This window comes from Microtus pennsylvanicus, chromosome 16, assembly GCF_037038515.1.
Source record: "Microtus pennsylvanicus isolate mMicPen1 chromosome 16, mMicPen1.hap1, whole genome shotgun sequence".
In the NCBI taxonomy this organism is placed as follows: Eukaryota; Metazoa; Chordata; class Mammalia; order Rodentia; family Cricetidae; genus Microtus; species Microtus pennsylvanicus.
In genome coordinates this window covers 39,572,276-39,585,017 of record NC_134594.1, presented here as the reverse complement: position 1 = coordinate 39,585,017, position 12,742 = coordinate 39,572,276, and the positions used below count along the sequence as shown (strand labels likewise).

Below are 12,742 nucleotides of genomic sequence, written 5' to 3'. Positions count from 1 at the left end.
AAGCTGGGAATTAAATGGTCAAAATGCGTTGCATGAAATAAAAAAAAAGCACTAATAAAATCTTTACTACCAGGTGGTGGTTGCACACACTTTTAATCCTAGCACTCAGGAAGCAGAGGCAGGAGGATCTCTATGAGTTCGAGGCCAGTCTGGTCTACAAGAGCTAGTGCCAGGAAGGCTCCGAAGCTACACAGAGAAACCCTATCTTAAAAAACCAAAAATGAATAAATAAATGCATGGCGATATGGACCAAAAGGAACGAGATGTGATCATGAGGGAGTTCCGGTCTGGTTCTAGCAGAGTATTAATTACCACTGACCTGTTGGCCAGAGGCATTGATGTGCAGCAGGTCTTCCTAGTCATCAATTACGACCTTCCCACAAACAGGGAAAACTACATCCACAGAATTGGCCGTGGAGGTCGCTTTGGCCGTAAAGGTGTGGCCATTAACATGGTGACGGAAGAGGACAAGAGGACTCTTCGAGACATTGAGACATTCTACAACACTTCCATTGAAGAGATGCCCCTCAATGTTGCTGACCTCATTTGAGGGGCTGTCCTGCTACCTGGCCATAGCCAGGGTTCAGTCCTGGGGGGCTGAGGAACAGCTGGAGGGGGGAGGGAAGGGAGCCAAGGGATGGACATCTTGTTTTTTGTTTTTTTGTTTTTTGTTTTTTTTTCTCTCTTTGAATAAATGTCACTTTTTGAGGCAAAAAAAAAAATAATAAAATAAAATATTTACTACAAGTAAAATAAAAACTTCAAATGGGTATTCAGCATAGTCACGAATTGGACAACTATTATTGGATTTTACTGTATGTTATTTGATAAAACTGTACTACTTTTATATATATATATATATATATATATATATATATATATATATATATATATATTACCACTTTAGCAAAAGTTTTCCAATGTCATATCAGTTAGTTTTGGGAACATTTAAAAATCAAAGTAATAAATGTTGCATGCAGTACATATAGATGTAAGTGAATCAAGCATGTTATATAGGCATAATCTGAAGAAAATTTGTTCTATAAACTTAGATAATAAATTTGCATGAGTCTAACAGTGAAGTGTTACTTAAATTTTGTGTCAGGTCTCTTGATTCCTTTGTCCTCATTCTGCTCCTGGAAAAAACAAATCAAGTATAATTTCTACAGTATCCTTAAAATATTCTGAGTAACATATTATTTAAGATATTCTGCTTCTTTTGCTTGTTTGTTTTGTTTTTTGAGACATAATTTCTTTGTGTAGCATTGGCTGTCATAGAAATCTCTCTGTAAACCAGGCTTGTCTTGAACTCACAGATTTGCCTCCTTTGTGTTGTGATTAAAGGCCTGTGATACAATCACCCAAGAAATATTCTGCTTCTGAAACCAACTCTCTAAACTCATATTTAGGAAAATTCTTTTTTTTTTTTAAATTTTATGTCGTGTACAATTTCCCCTTCCACCTCTCTTCCTAGTTACTCCTGAACATCCCCCCTCCCGCCCCAACCATCCACTCCTCTGTTATTATTCAGAAAAGGGTAGACCTCCCATGGACATCAGCTGCCCAGGGGAGGTGTAATGCCTGATCTCCCACATGCTGCAACTAGAGAGGGGTAGGGTCAGCTCATCCATTCTCATGGCCCTAGGGGCCAGTTCTGTCATCTGCCACAGGTAGCAAGGTGCAGGGGGACGAAGGGCATTTTTTCCTCACCCATGTCATCCTATGGCAGTTGAGGAGGAGGTGGGGTCAATCCTTGTGCTCTCATGCCCCTCAGGTCTGTTCATGTGCACCCCAACAGTAGAGGATGTGTACTCTTAGGTTCCATGTTTTCTTACTTCCTCACTCAATCATATCACCACTGGACAACAGAGTAAATTAATAGTGATTTTCTTTATTTCTGAGTCTGCCACATGTGTGTCCTGAAGCCTGTATCTCAAAACCAGTATATAGTGTACTATATTTGATTTAATTTATCTAATTAAATGATTTAGTTAAATTTATTTTATTCAATCTCATTTCTCATTATTCCAAAGCTACTTCCTCCTATGTTTTTGTCTGCTTATTTGCCTTTCTTGTATGGTTGCTTTGCTCTTTATTGAGCCGAAGTAGAAATACAGGGAGATGTTCGATATTAAATTGAGTCATTGGAGAAAATATTTTGTATTAAATAATAGGAAAAGCAATAAATAGTATTATGAGAATTACAATAGAAAGGAATCATGGGAGAAGGAGCTAAGTTAGAAGTTAAATTCGGGTACATTGCATTTGAAAGGCCTGGAGGCTATTTGAATGGGAAGTAGTAAACAGCTGAAGTAGATAATTTGGAGAGATATAGTCCAAGAATTTCATAGTGACAAAGAGGAAACTGTTTTAAGTCTCCTTTAAATGAGAAATCTCTGAAAGACTAAAACCAATAAAAAGTAGAAGGGATAAAATTCTGAGGCCCTACATTTAAGTAGCTCAGTGGACGTTATACTCTTAGAAGAACCTTTTGGCTGGAAGTGGCTTTAATGGCAGAGATAATGGCATTTGTATTTTATGCAGAATTTATTTCCTTGTTATTGAACATAGATTATTTTCTCAGACAATATATCCTGATTATGGTTTCCTTCCCTCCACTCCCCTCAGTTTTCCACCACTCCTCCTCCCATCCAGGTCCAATGCCTATCTGTCTCTCATTAGAAAAAACCAGGATTCTAAGAGATAATAACCAAACATAACAGAATAAAATATAATAAAGTAAAACAGAAGACATAACATCGATGTTGTACAAGGCTAACAAAGAGAAGGAAAAGACCCCAAGAGAAGACAGAGTAATATATAGTAGATATCCTTAACAGACTCAAATTATATATAGTAACTGCTCTTTTAATTCAGTTTCTAGAGAATAGCAATATATCTTAATCCTTTCCCAATGGTTAGTATTATATTATTGGCTATAATCTTTGGTATTTGTCCATGTAAATATTAATATGTTCATTTTAGTTTCACTAATTCTTTAGACATTGAGTTTCTATTTTTGAGAAGTCTGTTTTATGAGAAGAATAACATCAGAAAACAGCATAATAACAACAGAAATTTGTAAGAGAATGGCAAGTTGAGGAATCGAATTGCAACATAATGTACTGAAAAAATTTGATGGTACAGAGATGGTTGATTTGGAATTTTAGTGTTCTAATCGGTAAAACAATTTGAAAAAGGAAGTGTATGGTCAGGAATGGTGGGCAAAGGGATGCTGGGAAGATGAGGATGGTAAAAAGAATTATGAGTTTGGTTTTATGGGAGGAAAGCTGTTTCAGGTCAGGTCAAAACGCAACTGTCCATGTGAATGGTGAGTGCTTCGTCTTTGGAGAGCTGTAAAGCGAAGGTGTTGCTAGCTAGTGATGTGAAGACAGTGCAGCTGGTGAAGATGGCAAGGCATGACCTTGATAGAGCAGTGGAACAGGTTCCACTTGTGTAGATTTCGACCCTTGGAATTTAACACATAGCTAAGTTATAATGAGTAGAACCTAGATCATAAAATCATAAAACTTTAAAACTGATGTGGATGGTTGAGATAAAGTTATTCAAATTAAATCATTTTACAACTGAGGACACAGAGAAAACTTAGGTTATCTAAGGTCAAAATGCATACGAGTAACGAAGTTAAATTAAATGATACACATGGATCATGTCTTACTGAAATTGAGGGATCTTTCCTATCACGTGAAAGTTATCTATGGAATTTGTCCTTTTAAGTGAGTTAAGTTTTGGATCCTTTTTTCTCCAGTACTCTATGTATTGGTAATAGTTTACTTATTGGCAATAAAAATTTCAACAGGCAAAAACACAGTGATGTGTACTGACATATTTTTAGAAGCCACTTTCCCTTTTTATTGAATTGACTCTATATATTTAACACATCATTTTTATGTAGACTTTATATTTATTTTCAATGCTGCATGCTTTAAAAGTGTTTTGTGTCTTTGTAAATGATTTGTGTTGAGCTCTACATTTTTCTCTGCTCCCTTCCCTGCCTTGCTTCTCCCCTCCCCTTCAACTCTCTCCCCAGGTCCCCATGCTCCCAATTTACTCAGGACATCTTGTCTTTTTCTATTTCTAATGTAAATTAGATCTATATATATCTCTCTTAGGGTCCTCATTCTTGTCTAGAAAACATCATTTTGAGTGAGGTAACACAGACCCAGAAAGACAATTATCACATGTACTCACTCATAAGTGATTTTTAAATAGAAAGCAAAGAAAATCAGCCCACAAATTACAATCCCAGAGAATCTGGACTTTTTTTTTTGAGTGGTCCAAACAGATTATATCACTATTTTAAATTGGTGTTTTAATGACAACATACAAAGAAAAAAATCCTTATTTTTTCTTCAAATAATATTGAATTCTTGGTTAATTCTATCACTGTTTGTTGAATGATTTGATTAATTTAGCGGGAAATGATTTTAATTAAGTCTTCTATATACAATCACCTAACTAAGTTAAAGAATTACATTACGAGGTATCTTTTGTGTCCCAAGCCTGTGATCTCATCACTTAGGAGGTTGAGAAGAGTGGCCTTGAACTCAATGTCAATCTAGGCTAGAATGGAGAACCGTGATCACGTTGAACACCTACCTCTACCTTGTTGCGATAAGAAGAGTTCCCATTCTTCTCTGAAGAAACAAGCAGTGTCAAAAAAAAAAAGAAACGGAAATTTTTCTTGTATCATAGTGACATTGTGATATAATGTAAGATATGACATAGAATATTTAAGTCACAAAGAAAACCTAATCCACCTCCAAAGATCAGAAAGATTTTGAAATTAAAGGTAAAAAGTTCATCAATGGTGGTCATCACCGAAAGAGTAGAGATAGGTTAATTTTTTGACAAAGACAATTTCATGACAAACTTACCATAAAAAAAAATGTTCCCAGAAGCATTAATAAACCTTGAAAGAAAATAACAGACAAAAAACAGTAAAAAAAAAAACTTCTTTACCAAAGACATTAAAAATTCCATCCACAAAAAAAAAAAAAATAAAAACAGAAAATGGAAAGTTTGTAATATCAAGACAATATAACAGAATAAAAGTTCCAGTGGATAGGTAATCAAATATTGAAGAGAAAATTAGAAGATAGAATAAATTGCCAAATTAAAAAAAACAGTGGAAACTAAATATCTAGAAAAAAAAACAGGGCAGCTATACACATGAAATCAAACCAGTTATGATACCATGCACAAGACTTCTGCAAATGCAAGGCAAACCAAAGGTCATCATGGAGAAGGAACACAGGCATAAGATAGTAGCCATAGCCAAGAGAACTTTGACAATTAATAGTTGCTGAGAAGGAAGAATTAGTGTCCTTCAAAAATGTCCTGACTGATAAGTCAACAGCATAGGAGTAGAAGGTCACACAACTAAGAGTGTCTGCACAACACAAACTAGATTTGAATGTTAATTTTAGAAGAGGGAGAGGGAGAACACATAAACACAAAGTCGTTTCGGTAGGGAATGGGGCGGACCTGGAAGGAATTGGGTGTGAATAGGATCAATACACATTTTATGAAATTCTCAAAGAACTTTTGGAGCCTGTCCTAGAACTAGCTCTTGTAGACTAGGCTGGCCTCCAACTCACAGTGATCCGCCTGCCTCTGCCTCCCAAATGCTGGGATTAAAGGCGTACGCCACCACCGCCGAGCTAAAAAACTAATCTTTAAAAAAGCAAAAAAAAAAAAATGATACTGTAAATAAGGGAAGGCAAAACAATTAAGAAGGTAAGCTATCTCTATGTCACTTGAACTGGTGAGATGAATCTCGTATCCTGTGGTGTTAAATATAATTTATAATGTAATAGTCAGAGAAGTCAAGAAACTAGAAAAACTTTATCCAAAACCTAAAAAGAAACTCTAAGAAAACTTCAAGTAACTCACAAAAAAATTGAAAACAAATCCCTTTTAAAAGGTATACAATTATTGAATATGAGATAGTGCATTAATTATGCAAACACAGTAATTCAAACAATATTGTGGATTGGATTACAAGGTATGAGTCCATACACAACGTCATTAAACAATCAGCAGTTTAGGTTAAGTCAAAAGTACAAGAATAAGAAAAGAGTTTATGGGAGATTTTATCGAACAAAACTCAGGAATAGCTATGTGAATTACAGAATAAGAAGTCTTAAAACAACACAATTTGACAGCAATAAAGAAGGCATAATGTAATAACTAAAGTGTCATTCTATCAAGAAGCCCCAAGTACTGGATTGCAGAATAAGTATTATTATGGAATAACCATCAACTCAGGAAACTTTGTTAACCTTAAAATGTTTAGTTTTCTCGTCGCTAGCATGAAACAATTATTTTCTGTAGTATTAGAAAACATTGTGGGTTCTTTCATCCAATTGTATTTTGATACTAGGTGTATAGAGATGAAATCCTGATAGATGATTGCTTCACCTCCACTTTAGATACTCATCATTAGCCCCAGGTTGATTTAGTTGTGCTGGCTTGGTTCAAATTCAAGAGTTCTACAACTCTCTTCTTAGGTTCAGTTAATTAGCCTAAGGATCTGATGGAACTAGGGAAAAATAATCTTAATAGTTTATCATAAAAGATAAGACGAAGCATGTGGACACAAAAGGCACAGAGTAGTGTTTTGAGTGGGGGAATTGATACTTGATACTTTACATTTGAACAGCTGTGTAAACTTGTAAGTAGACCAGAAGGGCATAGGTTACATGAATAGTCTCTGTGGGAAACCAGGCTTGGTGGTGCAAGATTGTAATCCTTCCTCTTGGATGAAACAGGAGGATGGTGAATTGGAAGACAGGAAAGCCTGAAATACATAGCAAGCCCTTTTTGCCAAACAAAACAAACCAACCAAACAAACAAAACAGAAATGAGAAAAAAAAACAAACAAACAAGGAAAAGGATAATAAAGAAAGAGAGAGAGAGAACATGTCATTCTCCCTCCATGATTGTAGCAAGAACCTCTGAAAACAGGACAGCCTTATGTTTTACTCTCAGACACAATGGCTCAGATAACCTTTTATGGCAACTAAAGAGAGGAAGGATTACAGATTCAATGAGATTCTATGCCTTGTCAAAGAGAGAGGTATAACCTGGGAGCTTCAGTTTAAAAAAACGCCTCCATATTGCAGATACCCATGTAGTACAGCATTAGAAGTGTGAGTCACACAGTAGCACTGGAGAGCATGGGAAACAATTTGTTAATCATTGAAAGGATAAATAGATATGGCAAACAGCTAAAGTTTGATACTTCAATATTACTCTCCCAACAATTTATGATTTTAAAGGATATAGAAGACATCAACAGCAGCATCTAAATATTATAATAAAACATCTACAGAACTCCCCAACTAACAGAATCAAAGCATCAATTGTTTTAATTTCATTCAAATTCATTAGCATCGAATAAATTTGAGGCTTACAACAAAATAAAAAATTAAAATAATTGAAATCATACAAAGTGTATTCTTGAAGTAAAATTAAAACTCAATGACAGAAAAATACAGGAAAATCTTAAAACATATGGAGAGTTAAAAAAAATTCTAAAATAATCCAAAGCACTGGGAGGAATTATCAAGGAAATCAAAACATAGAGTGGAATGAATAAAAATGAAATTACTTATACATGATGCACTTGCTATATAACCAAGAATAAAACAAAGAGGAGACACCTATATTCAATAATGAGCGCTCTAACACCAAGAAATGAGAAGCAAGCAATCAATTTAAATCCAAGAAAAAAAGGGACTCAGAAAAAAGAACAAAATGAAACTGAAAATACAAAAAAGTAAAAAATACATGTAAAAAATAAATCTTTGAAAGAATCAATGAAATGGATAAAATAAAGACTTGAAAAAGTTCAAAAGGTAAACCAATTTCCAATAGTATATAGAACCTGGAGACAAAATTACCAACGGTAATATTAGTGGTAGTAAGAGGCACACCCACAGATACGAAATGTTGGATATTTGGAAGGCATTTTGAAGAAATTTCTGTGTGTGTACATGTGTGTGTGTGTGTGTTTGTGTGTCAGGGGCATGTGTGTGTGTGAGAGTGTTGCATCCCTGGGAACTAGAATTACAGACAGTTGTAATGTGGGTGCTAGGAAATGAAACTGGGTCGGCTGGAAAAGTGGTCAGTGCTCACAACCTCTGAGCCATCTCTCCAGCCCTCTTTGTCTATTTCTTACATATCATGTGTGCCTGATGAAGTTTTCCAATAGACTTTTTTTCTGCATTTATTAATTGAACTGTTTATCCTTTACTTTTGTTTGTTTATATCATGGGTTTCCTTAATTGTTCTTCAAATATTAAATAATCCTTGAGTCTTTAAAATAAATTTCATTATATTATGCTACATACAGTTAATATATATTTATATGTTTATTTATGGTATATATTATTGTATAGATTTTAAATTGTGTCTATTGGGCTGGGGAGTTGTCTCAGTCATTGAGATTACTTATTGTTCTTTCAGAGGTCTAAGACTTGATTTCCACAGTGAGATTACGCTAACTGCTTTAAAAATAATACATAATTTATCACTAATTAGTGACTCCTTATATGGAAAATAACAGTAAAAGGAGTGAAAAATTAAATAATAATGACCTTCTGACAAAGTGTTTATTGGTCTTGCAAAAAGCATAACCACTTGTAGAAATTTGTGTATTTATTTTTGCAATTGTTAGGCTATTTTAAAAAAAATTAAACACTCCAATTATTTCTTTTCCCCTTCCCAATCTCTCCTATGTCCCTGCAACTGCTTCTCAAGTATATGAATATATATGTATATATGTGTGTGTGTGTGTGTGTGTGTGTGTGTGTGTATCTGACTAAATGGACTCATCAGTATTCTATCTATCATCTATCTATCTATCTATGAGAAAAAGTATTATTTAGGGTTTGATAATCAAACATGACCTCTTTAATTAGAAAACATGCATTTGTGCCTGCCTTTGTCTGATCTGACCAAGTAAATTTCTCCAAAGCATGCTATAAATACCCATATCAACTTGTACCCCAGTTGCAGATGCACTTATGCATACATATGTATTGCTGGGAATTTAAAAGAAACACTGAAAATTACTAAGAATTGGAAAAAAATCCTTTTTAATTTTAAGCCAGGTGTGCATAAGAATGAATGTCCAGGAATTGAGAGGAAGATAGGGAACTCACAACTTGTCTTATCTTCAAAGGGTACTGGAGGTCATACTGGGTGGTAGGAGATGATGTCTCAAAACTAAACAAACCAAATCCCGCCTCTTTAGTAAACCAGCATAATCCCTAAATAAATATTTGTAGTTCTACAGAGATCAGTGCAGCCCTCACTCTTAATCAAGTAGATTTCTCTTATAACAGACACCATTATGGAAAAACAGGACCAGTCAAACAGCAACATTGTAGAGCTCAGATGGAACTGAGGCATCAAATCGTAACTCTTGCATATGAAGCTCAGGAATCATTGGGGAAGATGGGGCAGAAAGATTCTAAAAGCCTGGTGATCAGGGATTTTGCTGTGGGATTATGTCTCCTAGCAATGTCAGAAGCTACACCCATAAAACCTCATCAACATGGCTATGCAAACATGAACTGAGCAAAGTAACAATAGATATAATAAAGTGGATGGAGAAAGGCTGAGGAGGTCTCATCCCTCCACAAAGAACTACAAAAAGACAAATATGGAATCCTGAGAGTGGGAGAAATAGACTTCCTGAAGGAAGAGCACACCAGTTCGATACGTAAGACACAATAGTCAAATCTGAAAACATATAAATATAAACAACATACAGACTGAGCAGGCTATATATATATATGTTTAGGAATACACACATATATATTTAAAATATATAAACAGGTTTATAGAACATGCATGCATGTACATAGCAACAACTGAAGAAAAAGGAGGTCATGAATTTGAACAAGTCTAAGAAGATGTATGACAGGGCTTGGAAAGAGGAAACAAATGGGAGAAAAAATGTAAACACATAATAATCTCAAAAATCAAAAAATTAAGAAACCCTTTGTATATAAGAAAGTATTTTTATAATTTTTATAACATAGAAATGAATGTTAATATCATAATATATAAGCAAAGATAAAATAGTAAGTCTATCTGATTTAATAATGAAGCTATGTAAAGAATGTCAGTTTACGTTTTATATTATGCACAATACTCGATAGTTTTAATTAGTAGATTTATCATAATTTTAGTTGTATGCTTTCATTTTTTTTTCCGTTACCATTAAGAAATTTAGCCTACCAAAATGATTCTACATTTTTAAAAGCATTTCTTTTTCCAAAATATTTTGAAAGAAATTAGGTCATATCAATCAATTATTTAGTCTGTTTTCGAATGGCAGGACATTAATATCCTGCTGACGCTTCCCTGTTTCCTGGAATAATCTCCATCTGAGATGCATTGGCTGTCTGGGGCCATCAGTGGGCTCCTCAGTAAATGGCATCATCATGGGGCATCAATTTTAGTACACACCAGTGTTTATTGCTTTTCTCTGCTATTAAAGACCAGGAAAAACAACAAGAATAGAATAAGGAACTGAATTGATTTTCTCTTGGCAGACCTGGTGAGTAGATGCAGTATTTGTCATGTGATTTTGTATTTTCTTCTGACTCTTTTTTTTGTTGGAATGAGCACATATACTAATCGCAAGCACATTTTTGCCTCACGTGGGGAAAAGCTGCCCCATGGTTGTCTGTGCTATCTAAAGAGTTTTATGACAGTGATTATCATACAATTTGTCAACTGGTCAAAGATCAATTTAAAGCCAGCTCAGGAAAATGTTATTGCGTAGATTGTTGTAACAGGGGGGCAGTCTTAGCTCCAATTCTATTCTACAAACAGGTATGGAAGATATACCATAAAGTTGGAAAAGCCAGTCACTTGAAATTGACCATCTTGCAACAACGTAGGAAATACAAGAATAGAAAACTTGCATAGCATACAGTAGCAACTTCAGAGTCTGGAAAGGAATGTGCAAAGAGATGGTTGGTAGGTATGAAATACAAAACATTATGCGTTACACTGTGAAATTTGAGGAAACTGTCAGTTTCTCTAGTTAGTTCCATGAAGTCATAAACAAAAATCAATGTTAAATGAATCTGAGGAAAGTTTTCCTGATAATTTAGCTATCATCTGAGAGATATCTTCAAAGACAGTGTACATCACACTGTTACAGTGACACTGTCCCTGTGAGCTAAGTGGCAACCGCAGTATCCTGTCTAGACAGGGACCAGAGTTCCCTAAGTGCAGTCAGAGCCCCTTAGGGGTTTTTGTCAGATTACTTGTGTTAGAATCTGTTAAATATGAAGATTCATGAGCTGCTGACTTCAAGGTTTTGAGGCATCGTATATAGGGCCCAGAAGACTCGCTTTGTGGAAATTCCAGGATATTCTGATATAATATCAGAAAAAAATTAGCATGCTTACTGTTTATAGACAGAGAGGTTGCTTGATTCAGGTGCTAGAAACTTTAGGAATTTTTTACCCTATGTTGATAATTTACTTGACTGTAATCAAAATTTTCCAATTATTTAGAATCTGTCAGGATGATAAAATATGGACTAAAAATATTATGTCTGCATTATTTATTATAGTCATATTCTTGCATATATAACTGCAATACTTGTTTATAACCATAATAAAACTCCTGAAATTGAGGAGCAATCTGGCATATTTACATTATGTTTTCAAATTTGTAAACATTTGCTTTGTATTTTTTTTTTGCTGTACAGCCAGAAATCTAACGCACTTGTTACCAGCACTTTCATCCTGGTGACCAATATAATATTAAAACATATTTAAACAGTGTTTATTATTCTTGATTTCCTATACAGATATTAATTCACCTTCAAGGTGTTTGAAGCCTTTTCTTAACTTTTTTTCTTTTTTCTTTTTTGGCAAAATACATTCTAAGTAGGGATGTAGGATGCTAGCATTACTGTTGAGCTTAAGAAGGTGACATTGGAAACGCCTGTGTCATATTTTTCTCCTCTCTCACTCCATTACCTGATGTAATGAACCAAAGTAGTAGATCTTTAGCTTTTCCTCATATTTATTCTCTCTCTCTTTATCTATTTATTTTTTGAATTTGTGGCTACAATGGATCTATTCATACTGTTCTATCTGAAATTCAGAAAACAGGTTATTATAATGTTGGTTAATTAGAGCAATAATATAAACTTGAACAAGATAATGTTATTCAGAAACCTGGAAGTGACTTAGCAGAAGCTGATTGCAAATATACTTATCATAGAATAAGTTAATGTGATTGCTAAATACGGACTAAGTTGGTCTTAGGTTGATCCCAGGGTCTCTGTTTAACAAGGCCGTATACCTGCTTGTTGGTGGGTAATCTGGTAAAAATCACATTAATAATTAATGATGGATTTCTTTGTCAGGAGCTAGTTTGTACAGAAACCTTCACAACTAAATCGACAAGGAGCCGGGAGCCATAGTTAGTAGCTCTGAGAGTGTCTAAGGAATGTTTCAAAATGTATCTGTAAGTTTGGATTTCCTGTCTTTTTTTATTAGATTCCATTAATTATATAAATTTATGGTTTTATTGTCCTCGTGCATAATGAAATCATTTTGATTCTATTTATCCCACCTATTTCAGGTCCTTTCCCTCATATTCCTCTGCCACATCCCTCATACTCCTGATGCTTTCATGCCCTTTTTTATGCATTTTGAACTTTGCTAGTATAGTTTAC

General features: G+C 34.6%; 1 pseudogene; it reads left to right on the top strand.

Moving 5' to 3' along the window:
• The first annotated feature begins 238 nt into the window (after positions 1 to 238).
• On the top strand, positions 239 to 735 carry LOC142836362 (eukaryotic initiation factor 4A-I pseudogene; annotated as a pseudogene).
• The last annotated feature ends 12,007 nt before the right edge of the window (positions 736 to 12,742 follow it).